Here is a 13,059-nt window from a genome sequence, read left to right on the forward strand (position 1 = left end):
TTCAAAGTAGGGATTCAAGTTAGGGTTCGGGTTTCAAAATAAGGTTTCAAGACAGGGTTAGGGTTTAAAGATCGGGTTTGATGTGAAGATTTCAAGATAGGTTTGGGTTGTGAAGTATTGTTTCAGTAAAGGTTTTAAGGTTTCAAGCAAAGGTTGAGAGGGTTTCAAAGTAAGGTTTCAAATTAAGGTTGAGGGCTTCAAAGTGGACTTTCAAGTTAAGGTTTTAAACTAAGTTTAGGCTTTAAAGTTAGGTTTTCAAGTAAGTTACTAAACCAATTTTAGGGTTGCAAAGTGAGGTTGAAGTAACGGTTTCAATCCAAAGCGTAATTTGTTTAAAAATCAGGTTTCAAGCATTGAAACCCTTACTTGACCGCCGAGCTTTGACTTTGACTGTTGTGTACATGGAGATGCAATGGACGTCGAAGTGCAGTCAGGTGAGATTTATCTATAACGAAAACACTATGTGACAGCCCAACAACTGCCTTGGTGCCAAAAGCCACAGCTGAGGTGTGTGAAGACCCAACTTGCACTATTTCCCGCCACTCAATTATTGAAATGCATAAAAATAAGATGCCTGCACAGGAAGGTGAGTTTCAGACAGCTGACCTCTTTTTGACTCCAGAAGAAAGCAGTAGAGATGTGCATCTCTCACACATCATCGGCTGGTTTTGTATGATGTAATTATATATTTTTCAATACAGCACTTAATTGATGTTATTTTCTTTTAATGAGAATTCAAGCGGATTTTTTTTTTTATTTGCGCCCCCACTAGTCTGAATATGACATTCCTATTAATATAGTGTTTATGGAATTAACCAACCAGATCCACCCGTTTTTATCCATCTCTGGGGGCAGTCATTTTGCTACTTGCAGTCAACTGAAAATGAGATCCTCAGGTAACGACCAATCACAGCTCACTTTTTTTTTGGGGGGGGGGGGGGGGGGGGTTGGTCATGTGACATTCGCAAGCTGATGCCTGAGGCCAGGGGTCACCAACTCCGGTCCTTAAGGGCACTTATCTAGCATGTTTTGCATGTTTCCCTCTTCCAACACACCAGATTCATATTATCAGCTCATAAGCAACGATTGTGATCTTTGAATCAGGCGCGTTGGAGGAGGGAAACATAAAAAATGAAAAATAAACATCCCAGATAGGAGCCCTTAAGGGCCGGAGTTGGTGACCTCCGCCTTAGGCACTGTGATGTCATTTTCAGTCAACAGCAGGTGGCAAATGCCCACCAACTATGGATAAAAATGGGTCAATTTTGCTGCTTAATTCATATACCACAATGCCATATAAATCAGAACCCCACTTTTGAAACTGGAATTGGACATCCAAACCCATTTTTCTAGCCCTCCATTTGTCCCTAAGCCAGGCTTGAAACATCATTTTGAAACCCAAACTCTGGCTTGAAACACTAATTTGACCCCATAACCCTTGTTTGAAACACTAATTCCTCAAACCTTGTTTAAAGCCCTTCTTTGAGATCCTATTGATACCCTGTTTTGAAACTTGCCACCAGGCTAGGCTAACTCGGTTAGGACAAGATTCTATCAAAGCTCCCGTAGTAAAAATATCTCAACGAGCCACTCAGTCAGTAATGAACAGATGGAAGAGCAGCCCGTGGTGCGTTCAATGACAATCCTTTTTAATTACAGACATCATTAGTCGAGCTTTGCCTCCAGCACTTTTTTCACTAAAATATGTCATTTTTTTGTTGATTTGCTTTGAGCTGCTGATCCATTTCTTTATTTGATGAGAAATCTTGTTTTTAGATGTCACAGAGAAGCTAATTGGCAGCATCATTTTTTTCACTGACATCTTAGCGTTTTAAGTCCACTTGTTATGAATTGGTGTTGTTGTTTTGTTGCACATCAAACGGGCATCTGGCACTAAAGTGTTTGTTTGCACTGAGTGTGAGTAAAAAGCAATTTTGAGCTTTACTGAAGATTTTTTTTTAAATTTAAAGTGCTAGAGAGGGAGTGCAATTGACGCCTAAAAAAAAAATCATCATTTACAGAATAATCAGTGTTATTGTGTTTTTGATCAAATAAAAACAACTATTATATTTTATTTGAAATGCCAAATCATTAGTTCCTTACAAGTTCACTGATGCAGTGAGTTGTATACAGGGTTGGGGAATTCAGGAAATGCAGAAAATAAAAACCCTGCGTATTATATACACAGGTGCTTTGACTCAACAGGAAGGTAAACAAGCTTGTCTCCACCTGTCGAGTGGAAGCACCTGTGGCTAATGCCAATCTGTGGCAGAGTTTTTACTTTTTAGTTTTGTAGCAAAATAAACAAAATATGTTTTTTGTTTTTTTGTCAATTGCATCCATTATTTTGCCACTAGCAAAAACGGCAATGTTTACTGAAGCTACACTGTTTTTTTCTCTCTTTTTTCATATATCACACCTTATTTTATTTGTGAGGTATTTTTGAATTGTGTATTTTGACACAAAACAGAATGTTGCCTGTCTTGTATTTTACAGCAGCAGATTATATGGAATCAATGCAGCATACAGTCGATCACACTGTTTTCATAAGCGCTCCATGTGGCCATGTCCATTTTGAATCACAGCTATCAATAAAGCTTTCAGCGCACTCTAGGAAACATTATTATGTCCATCTCCGTGTTAATGGCCCCCTTTTCCCTACCTGCCCAAAAACGGCATCCAGCACTGGGGGTCCGGTGTTTTCCTCGAGACTTCCTGTGGCAAATGACACAAATCTCGTTTCACCTCGTTCTTAATCTTCTCCCTGTGCTCCAGATAAGAGCTATCCCCCCACACTCCACACCCCGTCCTCGATAAAAACACAGCCGGAAAGGCACAATATCAAAAAGAAATGTGGTGGTCACAGATAATCCGCACATATCTTACCAACAGGGATCTTTCTTAAACCTTTTCAATATACACATAGATTAAAAAGCATGATTCAAACATTGCATCTTTACCTACAGGCAAAGTTAGGCGATTACAGACTTTCTTTTTTTTTTTTTTACAGCCATTTTAAGGACCCTTGGATGTGATTTCACAGATTTGTGGAAAAACAGAGAACAAATTAAAACTGAAATTAAACAAGCCGGAGGTTTGTGTATTGACAAGTAACACTCATACGGTAAGAACAGGTGAATTCTCCAGTCCCATTTATCATCTCTCTTGCTTCACTTTACATTTGAGCGCTGACTATTATACGGCTCCATGATGCTGATGCTCCTTGCATCGCAGCTCCTCTAGCCTGAAAATGACATTGCAGTGCCTGAGGGCTCAGCTATTCCATAAATACAATATTAATTAAAATACTGTGGTTAGAGTAGGGGGTGCATATAACACATTATTATTGTAAAGAAAATTTCTCACTTGAAAATTATTTCACTAACTTCAAACAGTACGTGCAGAGTACGTTCAAAAAGTTTCAAGAGTATGTTTAAGAGTTTGAGTGTGTGAATACAAAAGGCTTTAAGATTAAGTACAAAGAAGACCAAGGTTAAACCGTATTTTTGAATCGCACGGGATATTACATAGTACACATAGAGCATACAGAACTTTTTTTTTTTACAATGAATAACAGCAAATATTGTTGCGTATGTATAAAGCGTACATTCACAGTGTAAAATGTGATCGTCATGTCATGATTGATGAGATCATCTGTGTCAAAAACACAATTGTTGATTATAAAGTTTGCCTTCATATGAGCGTGAGCAACCTTGACATGTTTTGTGTGTGTGACTCAAATGTGGCCCTGACAGAAGAGAACAGCTTTGCCAGGTGCGAAAACATCCGTTGGCGTGACGATAACGGCAGTGAGCAGGGTGACAAAGGCCTTTGGATGAGCTTTGTGTGCATGTTTGCGTGTGTGCATAGCCGTGTGTGTGTGTGTAACTTTTAACAGAAATGTGTTTATTGATCCTTTACGAGTCACGTTAATGTGCCATAACCTTTCTTCAAACTCTAGCAATGGCTTGAAACTCTACTGTAATGTGAAATCTTATTGCTGGCTTGGGTCTAAGTCTTGCTTCGAAATCTTTTGTGGAAACTAAGTTTTCCAAATCAGTGAATTATCATTTTATTAATCGTGATTTCAATATCAATCAAAATGATGGTGATTATTTTTTTGTCCATATTGGCTCAGCCCTAGGCGTACCTAATGCTGTCTGTCTAGCGCAGATTGTGTATGTCGCCGCTGTTATTCCCTTCCTTTCTGTCCCCATTTGAGCGTTCCAAGTTAGCATTCTGAGCATCAAACTAATCTGTGAGTCACTGAGTCCTATTTCCAGTCGTACCGCACTGTTTATGCCAAAGGCGGCATTAGAGGGAAAAAAAAAAGAGAAAGAAAGGAAAATCGCACGAGGGATTTGTGGCAAATAAAAAAGCTATTAGGATAGATTAAAGTGATTTGAAACGTCCACTTACAACACATGAGGACTGCATTGGTTAATACTGGTTTTACTGGTGTGAAAACAAAGCAGTGGGAAGCTATTTAAAAAGATATTTTCTTCTATTTACATAAATCTCGGTGTCAAGGTTGTGCATCCGTCACTACTCTGGAAACCTTAACGCTTGGCACCCTAATTCAAAACTGTGACTCTTGTTTGGAACGCTCACACAGGGCTGAAAACCTTATTTTAAACCCTAAGCATGATGGCAGTTTGTGGTCGGCGTGATGAGTTTGATACAGTAGTTTTAGTTCCGCACTTGTATGCGCCGCTCAAACAGGTGACAGGTTTAGCATCTGTCTAAGCGCCAAGCAGGTACAGGTTGCACCCTTCCCGAACACACTCTCTCCCTTCTTGTATCTTGAGGTCTTCGGCCATGTGACTTAGCAGCCTCAGATCCCTCACCGGACTTGCTCACAAAAACCTAAACTTTTGTCCTGTATAGGGTGTCTTCTTTTTTTTTTTTTTACTTAAATGAATGCAACTTTTATGAATGCATGAGCACAACACCTGAAGAAATTGGACATTGTGTACCATTGTGCTCTGTGTTTTATTACTGGTTGTGGAAATCGTGTTCACCATTGTATGCTTTATGCCATAGGTGTCAAACTCCGGTCCTGGAGGGCCCGCAGTCCTGCAGATTTTGGATGTTTCCGTTCTCCAACAGCAAGCTCTGCATAAGGCTGATAACGATCCTGCTGATTGGAATCAGCTTGTGTTGGAAGAGGGAAACCTCCAAAACCTGCAGGACAGAGGCCCTCCAGGACCGGAGTTTGACACCTATGCTTTATGCTGTCGCAAAGTATCCATCTCTGTAAATCCGTAGACTCTCACACTGGTTTGTTTTTATTTTTGTTTTTGTATGATTGGGCTCCTTCCTTCTTACCTTTGTGTATATTTACATCAACAACAACAGCTTTATGGTTCGTGCCCTCAAAAAAATCTGCAAATGATAGTTCCTAGGGTCAGGACAGAGTTGGGAAAGGCAGCTTTCAAATATGCTGCTCCCTTTTCATGGAATACCTTACAAAAGGATTTAAACCTGCCTGAACATATCACACATGGAGAGTTCAAGGCTATTGTAAAGGAGCGCGAAACAAACTGTTTTTTATTTATTTATTTATTTCAATTTTAGCAAATTCATTGAATTAATTGAGGATTTTGTGTATACATATCTATATTGTGTGAATAGATATTGTTGTTTGTCTTAAATGGTTGTAATGATTGTGTGTCTTTGTTGCCCCTGTGGCCAGGTCACATTTTTAATCTCAGTGAGTTTCTTACCTAGTTAAATAAAGGAATGAATTGAATTGGATTGGATTGAATTCACGCTTTTGGAAACAGTTTATTTATTTACACTTAATTTATTATATTTGTGCAAGTTTGTTTTGTTTGTTTTTTTCTACAAAGAGAAAATTTTGCTTATGTATCAACCTTAATTATTCCTATTGGTATTGGAGATACTGGCTCTGTATGCACAACTCAACTTTCTAACCTTAACATTGACTTGAAACTTTACCGCTAATCTAAAACCCTAACCTAGGCTTGAAACCCTGTCTTAAAACAGCAATTTGAAATTCAACACATGGATTGATAGCCTATATTTACTTTGAAACCCCAACACTTGCATGAAAGCGTGAATTGCAAGCCTACCAGTGCATATTCTTTGAAACCTTAACACAGGACTACCCTGCCTTTAATCCCCAGTTTAAAATGACACTGTGCTGTTTAGCACTGCCACCTGGCGGTCAATGAAAGACGGAATTGAACCCAGTATTAACCCTTGGCCCTGATGTAAAAAATAAATAAAAATAAATAAGCCCATTTAGAAACCATAACCCTACATTGAAACCCTACCTTGAAATTCTTTTTTTGATACCCTGCATGGCCTAAACGTTAATCCAAAACCGACTTGAAATCCTAATTTGACACCCTCAGCCTGGTTTGACCCTACGGTGAAATCCTGAAAAAACTTGAAATTCTTGGCTGTGCACTTTTATGTCATTATCCCATCAATAGATTGAACTTTAGCTTCTTGTGAATGAGTCACATGACTAGAAACCACAAAAACAGCGTCCTTGTCGTACCTGCCAGGCTTCCCGATGTCGGAAATTCTCGTCAACCGTTAAAGACGTCGATCCGAGACCTGGGCTTGCGTGGGACGCTCCTTTCAGGTTCCTGACTGCGGGCTGAAAAGCAGAAGAAACAAATGAGAGGTGACGTGGCGAGTGAGCTCGCCCACTTGGACCAACCGAGCCGCCGCAAATGCGCCGCCATCCGGAATAAAACAATCCTGGAAGAAATGTCAGTCCTAGCGAGAGCGGGAGCCAAACGTGCCGTCCTCGCATGGCCCACTTGTTCATTTTTCCGCCTAAACGGCAAAGCCGCGTCGGCTCATTGTGCCACCCTGGCAACGTGGGATGACAAGCAAGTGGGATTTTTCTTTGCTCTTAACTATCCTGTTACAGTTGTTTCCTCTGATACACCCAAAAATGTTCATGTGTAAACTGACAAGTTGTATGACTTTTGTTGCAGGTAAAATTGACCCGTTTTAACCGTTAACCCATTCAAAGTTGAACTTGACTACTGCTGAACTTTGCTCTTAATTCTTCTGTTATGTTTCTTTCTTTAGTACACAAAAAAATAGTCATGGGTCAAATTGACCCCTTGCATTTTTAACCATCCAGCTATGTTCTGAGTCAAATAGATTCATTGCCCTGTCAAATTTCTAGTAATAGTTATTTTTTATGGCTGACCTCTTTTTTTATATTTACTTCTTTGGTACAACAAAGGTCATGGGTCAAACTAACCAGGCAGAATGCTTAACCAAGAGGTTGCTAAACTAACCCTAATAGGAAGGTTAGGTTAGCAACTTCTTGGAATGAAGATTGGTGAACTTTAGTGGTGTAATCTTGCAAGGAGGAGCGAATAAGTGTTTTGTGTGTGTGTGTGTGTGTGTGTGTGTGTGCGTGCCTGTGTGTGTGTAAAGCACTTTGAGTTGTTTGTTTACATAATAAGGTGCTATACAAATAAAGTTGACTGACTTGAATTACCAAAAAACTGTGTATATATATATATATATATATATATTTATTTATTTATTTATTTATTTATTTTTTATTTTTTTATAAAAAAGGGGCATCCATGTTTGAGTTTAAATCAAGTTATTTTGGCCAGTGCCAAACAGGATGCTTTGAAAAGAGTCAAAAAGTCTACATATTCGATATATTAACAGCACGTGATTGATAAAGACTGACAACACTCCTAGAAAATAACATTTGACGTGTCCTTGCCGCCTTAGCTGTTTGTCCCCACCTTTGATATCTCAGAGATTATCATCTGCAAACTTGTCAATGCCATTATTGATTATGTCTGGGGGACTTGGGCGCAAACACCTTGATGGCTGTCAAAAAAGTGGGTTATGTTAAGTCTCAGAAAGTGTGAAGTGTGGTTAGATGGAAAAAAAGGGGGGGGGGGGGGACAGTAACACAAAAATGATCATGGGTGTATGCATTTAATGTTATCACGTGTCTGCATTGTTACTGTTACATTTGTTCTTTGTTTCCTAAAAAGAAGACACAACATTGATGATGAACTTAGCCAAGAAAAAAATGGTGTTCTTTTAAATATTTGGTGAAGGATGTTTCAAAATTTTTTATGTTGCTCGTTTGTACATCGTTCATTTATTGTTTGGCTGCTAAAAAAATGTTGAAATATAGATTTAGCATTTTGCTGAATAGAAAATGTTGTATATAAAATGTTTGGTTAAATCAACAACACATCTGCCGGTTGCAACTAATTAGCGCTCGCCAATTTTCCTCAATTGCTTTAAGTCACAATTAATCAAAGAATTGCACATAATCGACACAATCTTAACGTAGAAGAAGATTGTGTGTTGTGTGTGTTTTACAAGGGCAGCTGCTGATCCACCGCCAGGAGTGATTTGAGCGCGGCGCCACGCGGCAATTTGCGAGGAGGCTTAATTGAAGAAAAGGCTTAATGAGGCTCCCGGAGGATTGGAATCTGGGTCTCATAAATGGCTCAGGTAGAGAAAGACACGGTCAACAGGATCAGAGTACAAGCCTGTGAAATTGGCATGAGAGGGCTTAGCTGCTACAGTGTGCCTTTAGTCAATAATTAAATTTCTGTTTTGTATTTATTTAGGCAATCTAATAGCTAGATTTTTTTTGCGGGGTAGTGGGTGGAGAAATATGTAAAAAAAAAAAAAAGTATTTCGTGTCATATTTGCTTTAATGTATTAAATTGTATTTGTTTTTATTTTATTTTATAATACAATGGGGGGGTTGGTGGAGTGGCATTTTAATATTTATGTGATTTGTGATTTTTTTTTTTATTCACATTTTCCCCCAAAATAAAGCTTATTTTGTTATATCACAGTAAAATACAATTAAGTTAATTTAAGTAAAGTCACCCTAAAATAAAACAATTAAATATAAATAAACAATTATTGAATATGGCTTGTATTCATATTTCCGTTTAGTCATACAGTCCTGCTCACCATTATTGGCACCCATGAGGGTCAAGTACATAATGTGGAATATCTTCTCAAAAAATGAATCAAGTAAAAAAAAAATGTTTTTATTGAAAACTTGTGTTTTATCCGAAATACCAAATAATTAAAAAACAATTTAAAACAATAAACAATTGGCGGAAATAATAGAAAACTTAAAATGTGCATTCTAGGGAGACATGTCCTACCAAGTGTTAGACAACTTGGTTTGAGTCAAACGTCATGGGTCCTCCAGCAAGACAAAGACACAAAGCACACATCCAAAATCACAAAGGAATGGTTAAAAAGGAAAAAAAAAATACTGTTTTAAAATGGCCAGCAATGACTGATCCTGATCCTGATAAATCCTGATTTAAATCCGAAAAATAAAAAATTCTAATCTTTGATATGAGCTGAAATGTGCTATTGCGAAAAGAAACCTGCAAACTTTCAAGAGCTTCAAGAATTTGCAAAGGAAGAGTGGGGAACATACTAGCGGAGAAGTGCAGGAAGCTTGGGAACAGCTAGAAGAAACGCTTGGAAGGTGTCATCACTGCCAAAGGGTGTGCAACCAAATATCAAAAACGGGTGACATTTTTAAAGCACATGCTGTGTTTTCTAATTCTTCTTTGGAATTACATGATGTAAGTTGAAGAACAATTTCCTTTGTTTAATTACTTTGGACATCCAATTAAAAGGTCCTGATGATATAAACTTGGTACAATTCCATTTATTTCAGAAGATATTGAAGAGATCATGCAAAAAATGAAGGGGTGTCAATAACAGTGAGCAGGACTGAATACTAGTTTTATATACCTTCACAATTTTTCATTTGTTTTTATCCAATTCATTGTATTCTCTATATTTGATTTGATTAAAAACAAATTGAATTTAACCCCATAAGATGAAAAAATATATAAAATATAAAACGTGAAATTACATACCTTAAAACACACACAAATACAAAAAAAATGTTGAAAAAACTCAAAGTATAAAAATAAAAAATAAACTATTACATAAATACACTTAAAGGAATACAAGACTTATGAAAAACTAACCAGCTTCTGTGAAATGGTTAATTTAAACACTTCCCTGAATTTTTTTTTAATTTATGTTGAGCGATTATGATTATATAGCACATATTATGAATATTTTTGCATTAAGTACAGTATCGGCCATTTTGGACAGTCACGTGATCATTGCAATGCATATATGACATGGCTGCTAATGAAAAGCCACTCACGAGGAATTATTGCGTCCCACAGTAGACATCAAAGTTGGAATTACCTCCTATAGCAAAGAAGCACTTCTTCAAAAGAAGTACAGCCAAGGAGAACATGCCAAAGATTTGTAGTTGATTTTGTCTTTAATGTGAATTATTTTTATGTCCTCCTAGTATTTTTTGGGGTGGCCGGAATTTGGCCATGTGCAAGGTTTGCGCGCCGGTCATTTCTCAAACTGACAGCCGCAGATCAAACAGGAGTAGCCAGAGATAAATGGCAGGGACGAGAAGTCGGATCGATTCCATCTAGCGAGGTTCCTCGCTGGGGAAACAAAAGACCACGGCTGTCGACAAGGCTCAAGTCACTTCACCGTGTCCTTCAAGGGAACATCCTGCCTTTCTATTTTTTTTTTCCAGAACAGATGTCATGTGATGGTGGTTTACAGAGAGACGCTTGATTTGTGTCACTGAGAGAGAATACGGTAGATTTTGGAGAGGGCTGTACTGCTTTCAATCTTGCAGCACCCCTTTTGCAATCAGACTTTACATGTGATGTGTTTTATGGCACGGTTCTGTAGACAGCTACTATACCAGGAGTTCATAACGTGATACAGTGCAATCATGAATAGTAGTTTGGTATGGGACATTTTGTTAGGGTACAGTTAGTGTAGCTGACTCGCACTACAGCCACATGCTGATGGCGTACACAAACAGTGCAGTTAGCCTCTGGCTAGCGATGTATGTTAGCATAAAACGTGTGGTCTCATTTGAAAGGACACTGCTTATACTTGTCCTTAAAAAAATAAAATAAAAATAAGACTAAGTATTTATGTTTACTAATAAGTAGTCAAATTACTAATATTACATTTTAGAAAATGAAAACAAATGATGTTGCAGTTATATAAAAATATAGACAAACTATTTATGTTGCACTTAGAAAAAGAAACTCAACAATTACTGTATTTTCTGTAAAAGATGAGAAGCTATTGTTGTTGCACTTTCCAAAAAGGATGACACAGTAATGATCTTGCACTTTGCTAAAAAAGTAGCAAAAAAATAAATCTGCTGAAACCTCCCAAAAACAGGACAAACTATTAAAGTTGCAAGACAAACTAAAAAAAAAAGTAGATAAACCATAAAAAAATTAAAAAAAGAAAAAAAGAAAACATTTATTTTCATCAAAATGTTAATTTGTCATTTTAAATATTAGACACAAAAAAAGGCACTTTTGTCTTTTATTTTATACTGTACCCGATGTGAACTGAACTGTGGGTCAATACAAAGATATGTACCAAACTGTGAGCTTTCTGCCCTATCGTTTCACGCCACAAAAGATCGACAACGAAAAAAACTTTCATTCCTGCAGACAAGCCAGACGAAGCTTTTAGACCTTTGCTTTGAATTCAATAAGAAAAGATGGGTAGAGTGCAATAACTCCATAGATTATATCACCTAAAACTCAAGATAATTAGCACTGCCCCCCCTACAGTGATTATGCTGCAACATGCTATTAGTTTCAGCTGGTTGCCAGGGACAACAGACATGCACTGCTACATGAATTTAGCATGATACGAACTAAGCCTCGAGTGCTGGAGAGACTTTATGAAAAGAATTAAAAAACCCTCAGTGATTTCCTTTTCTTTATCTGTGTCTCTTCAAACTGACTCGACAAGAAGCTAATTCAACACTTGGCAGTGTGTGTTTCATACGCAAAAGAAGAAAAAAAGAGGAGAAGACAACAGAGAGGGTAAGGAGAGACAGGGGGAATTTGGTTCAAAAGGTCGCGTAAATGTCACAGACGAAACTTTTCCTCGCAGGCGGTAGCATAAAGTTTGGATAAAACAGTAAGGAAAAAGGGGATTTTTTTTTTAAAGAAGGTGACAAGAAAGAGATGACAAACAATAAAAGAAATGCCGACACCCATCGAAATTAGAGTTACAAAAATAATGACAAAGTCAAAGAAACGGGGATATAGTAAGATTAATATTAACCCTGCTGTGAAGCTCAAAACAAATTCAGAAACACTGGCGGTTTGATGCCATAGCACAAAGCCACAGTGGTCACTTCATTAGGTACGCCTTCACTAATCCAATATGTTGTCAAAAACCCCGCAAAGAAAATTCATACATAAAAATCAGGGGTGGAGGCATTCTCTTGGGGGGAATGAGAGGAGCCACTTTGATTGGCCATGATCCTCCTTCATCCAGGTCTAAATATATATATATATATATATATATATATATATATACTGTATATATGTGTGTGTGAAATCTGTTGACCCTCTGGGGGCCCCTCTGACTAGGGGGCCCCAAGCAATTGCCTGGTTTGCCAAATGGCAAGCTACGCCACTGATAATACCGTTGGAAGATAGCACTTTCTCGACTCATGTTGAGGCAAATCTTGCCCTGTTGTCAATTTAAAAAGAGAATTAACGAAATGCTAACATACTACCAGTGTGTATAAAAAATTAAAATGGCCGTCTAGTGTGTGTGACTTATATCCCATCAATGTGTCCTTGAGCAAAACATTATCCACACTAAATGCCCAAGACGAGCTACTTGACGATCGTTTCTTAGTGTCTTTTATTAAAAGCAATCAGACGCGACCCTGGGGGCTAACAATATGATTGTGTTTAATCAGCCATCCAGCTTCACTCTGCTATTGCTCTATTGATCGCCCATGTAAGTTATGACATTGACTCGCCTCTGCATTTACAAAACATCCCTTTACTACAATCTTTAGTATTTATTCTATTCACATCCTTTACTTGAAAAATATATTAAAAATACCACTACTACTCCTATTTCTACTACTACCACTACCACAGGATTACTGTAAGCACATAGTAATGGTCATTACTACTATTAATGTGCTAGTATGGCTAC

At 37.8% G+C, this 13,059-nt stretch overlaps 1 protein-coding gene across 4 annotated transcripts in view; it reads right to left on the reverse strand.

Annotated features, from left to right (window-relative positions):
- Nucleotides 1–13,059, reverse strand: part of lingo2 (leucine rich repeat and Ig domain containing 2) — a 214,816-nt gene that overhangs the window by 129,360 nt on the left and 72,397 nt on the right. For 3 of the 4 annotated variants that reach the window (XM_077578795.1, XM_077578792.1, XM_077578793.1), the window contains one exon: nucleotides 6,530–6,631. The gene's annotated coding sequence lies outside the window, so the exon portion shown is untranslated. Of the gene's footprint in view, nucleotides 1–2,662; nucleotides 2,716–6,529; nucleotides 6,632–13,059 lie in introns of all 4 variants that reach the window. The other variant, XM_077578794.1, reaches the window with a different exon arrangement.

This window comes from Vanacampus margaritifer, chromosome 10 (genome assembly GCF_051991255.1).
Source record: "Vanacampus margaritifer isolate UIUO_Vmar chromosome 10, RoL_Vmar_1.0, whole genome shotgun sequence".
NCBI classification, from domain to species: Eukaryota; Metazoa; Chordata; class Actinopteri; order Syngnathiformes; family Syngnathidae; genus Vanacampus; species Vanacampus margaritifer.